General features: G+C 37.2%; 1 non-coding gene across 1 annotated transcript; it reads left to right on the top strand.

The window, feature by feature from the left end:
- Positions 1–4441: 4441 nt before the first annotated feature.
- On the top strand, positions 4442–4513 carry TRNAA-UGC (transfer RNA alanine (anticodon UGC)). The gene has a single exon. It is a non-coding gene; the product is annotated as a tRNA-Ala (tRNA).
- Positions 4514–5204: the final 691 nt, after the last annotated feature.

Raw genomic sequence — 5204 nt, 5'->3', positions numbered from 1 at the left:
GTCACGTCTTCCTTCGGAAGGGAAGTAAAGCGGTTGGTTCCGGCCCATGTTGTTGTGAATGGGTGCGATATCCTACGCAGGTGTGGAAGCTGCCTTCCTGCACATTCGATTGCCGTCAATGGATGGCAATCGATGTCCGTCGGTGATTGGCACTAGATTGCGGAACAGAGACTGACGTTAAATAAAGGAAAATAAAACGGTTTACGGCCCAATGAATGGCCAAAAGATCTTGTTCAATTGTTGCTTTCTTTTGTTCTCCTTTTGTAAACGTCCTACTTGCGTAAGCGATAGGTAACTCGATATCTCCATGCACTTGCGACAAAACTGCTCCACAAGCAATTTTGGATGCATCTGTGCATAAAATAAATGTTTTCTTGAAGTCAGGGAATTTTAAAATCTGAGTGCATAATAGTTTTTCTTTAAAAGTTTTGAATGCTTCGTCACACTGTTGTAAACATTCGAATTTAACGTTTTTTTTGTAATAGTTTATTCAATGGGGCTGCTAATTCAGAAAAATAGGGAATGAATCGCCTATAATAATTGCAAAAGGCGACGAATCTTCTGACATCGTCGGCATTTTTGAGAATAGGATAATTTTTAATTACTGAATATTTACTTTTGTCAGGCTGAATACCTTCAGCTGAGATATGATGTCCCAAATAGGTGACATCTGAGCAAAAAAAAAATGCATTTTGTTGGATTTAGCGTTAAATTGTAAAATCGAAGTTTTTTGAATACTTCTTCCAAATTTTTCAAGTGATGCTTAATTGAGCATCCGATAATAATTATGTCATGTATATACAAAAAGGCACACTCTAAAGGAAGTCCACTGAGTGCAATAGCTATCATACGCTGAAAACTATTTGGTGATATATTCAAACCAAACGGTAATCGCGTGAATTGATAGTGTCCATTTTGGGTGGAGAAAACAGTATATTTTCTCCAGCTTTCTCCCAACGGTACCTGGTGGAAACCAGACATGAAATCTAAGGTTGTGAAGTACCTTGCTCTGCCTAGTTGATCGAGAATGTCATCGATTCTCGGTAAAGGAAACTTGTCGGTGACAATCTTCTTGTTGAGCTGTCTAAAATCCACAACAAGTCGCCATTTTCTATCGTTTGTGTTAGATTTTTTCTGTACTAACAAAATGGGTGAGTTATACGGACTTACTGATGGTTCAATTATGTTGTCCGTCAACATTTTTTCAACTTGGTTATTTATCTCATCCTGTTGAGATTCAGGGATTCGATAATTTTTAGTGTAAACGGGAGTATTGTCGGAAACATTAATATTCTGACTATAAAAATTGTTGTGTGTCAGTTTATCAGATTTTAAGGCAAAGAAATCGTTATACTTCTTGCACAGGTCAAGAGGGTTTTGTTTGCATTCCGCAGGTGTATTAGTAAGATTAAGCTCCTCTTCTAATTTTTCATATCTGTTACTTTGATCAATTTCGGAATATGAAAAAATATCATAATGTTTCAAAGGAATTAGGGTTTTAGTGAAATTTTTGTTGACTTTCACAACTTTTTCTGTTGTATTAATAAGTCTAATAACTTGATTGTTATTACTTATAATACAATTAGCACAAAAATACCAGGCATGATTTCTTGAGAAATCATCACATGGTCTTCGACCATATCAACTAGATGTAGCTGTTGGTAAACTTCACTCCGTGGAGGAAGCACAAATTGTCCATCCACATGATCCTCTATTGTAATTTCAATTACCTCATCATTGAAATTTCCTATCAAAATCCAGGAATCATAATCAATTTTACAGTTATGTTTAATGGAAAAATCACGTCCAAGGATTCCATCTGTAGCTATTGGAAAATCCTGTTGGACTATTTGAAATTTATGTTCCACTTCATTTGTAGAAGCTACTTTTATTTTTGTGGCAACAGTTCCAAATGTGTCTACATGTTGGCTATTTATGCCAGTAATTACCAGTGCTGAGATTTGTCATTGTCATTGACAGACTTTCGCGCGATATTGACAAAATTGTTCGTCACATAGTCACTGACAGACTTGATCCTTAAAAAAACCTTCGTGAAAATCTCATTCATTTTTTCGTCAATGACAAAGATTCACCTGATAACAAAAAGTGTAATTTAGTACATTCTGTGTCACATTATTGTTATCCAAGTAGCTCAGGACGTAGATACTTGTTCATTAAAATGGATCCATGTAATTATTTTGCTCAAGTCATTTAATTTCGTTACAAATTTAGCTAATAAACAAATCTGCACATGTTCGTCACTGACACCATTGTCATTGACAATTGACATGGTTTGCCTTGACTATGACTGTTAGCTCAAATGAGTGACCAAAGCAGAATTGTCAATATCATCGTGTACTGTCGAGATTTTGCAGCACTGGTAATTACACATTTCTCATCAGTGTCAACTAACTGAGTAGGTTTTATTTTTCCTGATTTGAGAATTGTAATCTCAGCACCAGTGTCAATTAATAAAAGAAGTAATTCGTCTGCTACTTCTAGTTTCAAATAAACAAAATTAGTACAGTTTGATTGCACATTAAAAATTCGCTTTATTGGCGTTGCATTAAATGAACAATTGCCATTTGTCCTCCAGGATGCTGCTGCATCAGCTGAGGATTTACTAAGTTTTGTTGAATCTGGTGGTCTTGAATTGATACAAGTCCCCCAATTCCACCCTGTTGAGGGAACTGTTGGTTTCCCGCGTTTGCTTGGTTCACACCACGTGAGTGACCGCTGTATCTTTGGTTGTTAAAGTTTCGTTGATTCTGGAAACGTCCTCGACCACGATTTCTGTTAAAATTGTAGTTGTTAGTATTGGACTGGAATCTAGACCCTCTGTCACTTTGATTCCTGTCCTGATTCGACCGTGAAAATCTTATATTTCCACGGCCGCGGAAGTTAGACCTATATGTCATAACTTGATTTGGCGTTTCCTGGGGTGTTACATTTTCGCGAACCTTTTGAATCGCCTGTTGAATCGAGTCAAAAGATCCCGCATTGGATACCTTTTTCTTTAATGTTTCGACGCCAGCCTTGGTTGCCATTTTCAGAGCAACATCATTTGGTACATTTTCTGACATGGCTGATAATTTCTTCGTGAGGTCATCGACCTGATCACAAAGCTTTTCTTGATCCTTCTCTTTAATGGCATTCAATTTTGCCATTAATTCCTCGGGTGTGGTTTTAACCGCACACCTGGTCTTAACATCCTCGATAAGGGCAGCTATCGAGGAATGGTTAGCACCAAGGCTCATTCTAGCCTTGCCAGTGAGCCTTGTTCTTACAAATTTTATGGCTGTTGCCTTATCAGTCTGTTCGGTCAAATCATTTAATAAAGTTGCCGAATCGACAAATGCCTCCAACGTGGCTACTCTTTTTTTTTTCTCTGTTCGGGACATAAAACTACTGCGACCAGTAATTTGCATCAACCCGTTGTGGCTACTCTTACATCGAACGGCATTATAGCCAAGTTTTTAATTTCTCTGTAAAGTGCGATAGCACTTTGTAGTTTTTCTATTGTATAATTTTTTACGTTAGCTCGATAATTTTCTTTGATTGTTGTCAGTAAAGCTTTAGCTTGTTCCACTTTAGCATTACTTAATCTATTTAATTTTCTTAAATTAGGCTCACCTTTCAAAGATTTAACTATCTGTTCAAGTGCCGAAATCTCTTCGGTCATTTCCTGTCATTTACCGCCTTTCATATTATTACCTAAAAGAAAATTAATTGCATAAAATGTTAATTCTTTACCCTAATTATGCTGACGATACTTCCATCATGTTCAGCTCGTACACCACTGTGTTGTAACTCCACAAAAGGTCCTCCTTGTTAGATTTCACCTCCTTTGTCCTTATGGCAGCACCAGCTCCCATGTTAAAGATGTTCACGTAGATCAATTTCCGTGCTTGAATTTCTGCTGGTTCCAGACGTTTGTTCCTTAGTGATCGCCTCGACAAGAACGTTGCCTCACGTTCCAAGAAGTCCTGTCACGGTCGCCATGTAATAATATTTCGATTAACGATCGAGTGGCGGTGATATATGGAGTGACTACTCCAATGCAGGTTCTTGGTTGGAATGATTTTTATTTTCAGCTCTACTTAAGGCGAGGTTCTAAAGAGAACTATCGTGGCAGTCATTGCTTTCGCCTACGTATGCATTCAGGATGTGTATGATATTTGATATGTTGGTGGCTCGGCACCATTCCGACTTATACAATGTTGCAACAATTTACATTGTCGCTCAAAAGATTTATATTACACAGCTTGTCATATCCATAAGGCTCATTGTGAAAAATATCTAGAACAGCGTTTTTTTTTTTCATTTTGCTGCTGGGACAATTTGCTGAAAAGGGCAGTTTTGGAAACCTCCAAAAATCTTTTAAATAGGGTGTAAATATGTTATGCTCATTAATTTTACATATAGCATTTCATATTTATAAGGTGATATAGCTCAGTGGTAGAGCGTTCGCTTTGCATGTGAAAGGCCCCGGGTTCGATCCCCGGTATCTCCAATTTTTTTAAACCCTGGGCTTTGGCAAAATTTTGAGGTAGTTTAATTAGGCTACCAGGTCCCAGGGCTGATCTGGATCTTTACCACATTGGAAAGATGCACACTAGTGTTGCCAGATCAGTGTTGATGCTTACCAAAAGTGCATTTGAACCCGCTTATAAAAGCATATTTACAGATTAATCATCACCGTACATTGTTTATTACTCTGTACTTATAATAAATGATTAAGCACAGCATTTGATATTTTAGTAGGAATGCTGGATTTAGTCGCAGTGGAAATCAATCCTTTATTGAATTGGATTTATTCTATGGATATTCACTTTTGGAAAGTATCATCCAAATATTCTGCAATCGGTCTACAGCTTGTGGGCAGGAAGCGTTGTGTTTGTTTTTGTTTGTTTTTTTTTTTATCTATTTATAGAGTAAATTCTTAGAAATACGAAGCGAAAGACAAATCAAGCGTTAAGCACAAGACCTTCAAGAAAACTAACAACACGAAGTCTGGAAAGGGCAATGTTTCATTCAAAACGTCAAGTATTTCAAGAATATCAGGTGAGACCAATCTAATTGTATTTAATCTTATTTTTGTGTAGTAGGATATTCAATTGAACGGCTCCGGGTTATTATGAAGCTCTCCCCTTGGCTAGTTTTTAACCTGGACGTTGGTGGGCGGGCCTAATATAATGCTTCAT

Source organism: Ochlerotatus camptorhynchus, unplaced genomic scaffold, assembly GCF_037179485.1.
Source record: "Ochlerotatus camptorhynchus isolate MF236.1 unplaced genomic scaffold, CSIRO-AGI_Acam_v1.1 ptg000175l, whole genome shotgun sequence".
Classification (NCBI taxonomy): domain Eukaryota; kingdom Metazoa; phylum Arthropoda; class Insecta; order Diptera; family Culicidae; genus Ochlerotatus; species Ochlerotatus camptorhynchus.
This window is presented reverse-complemented; position numbering and strand designations above follow the sequence as displayed.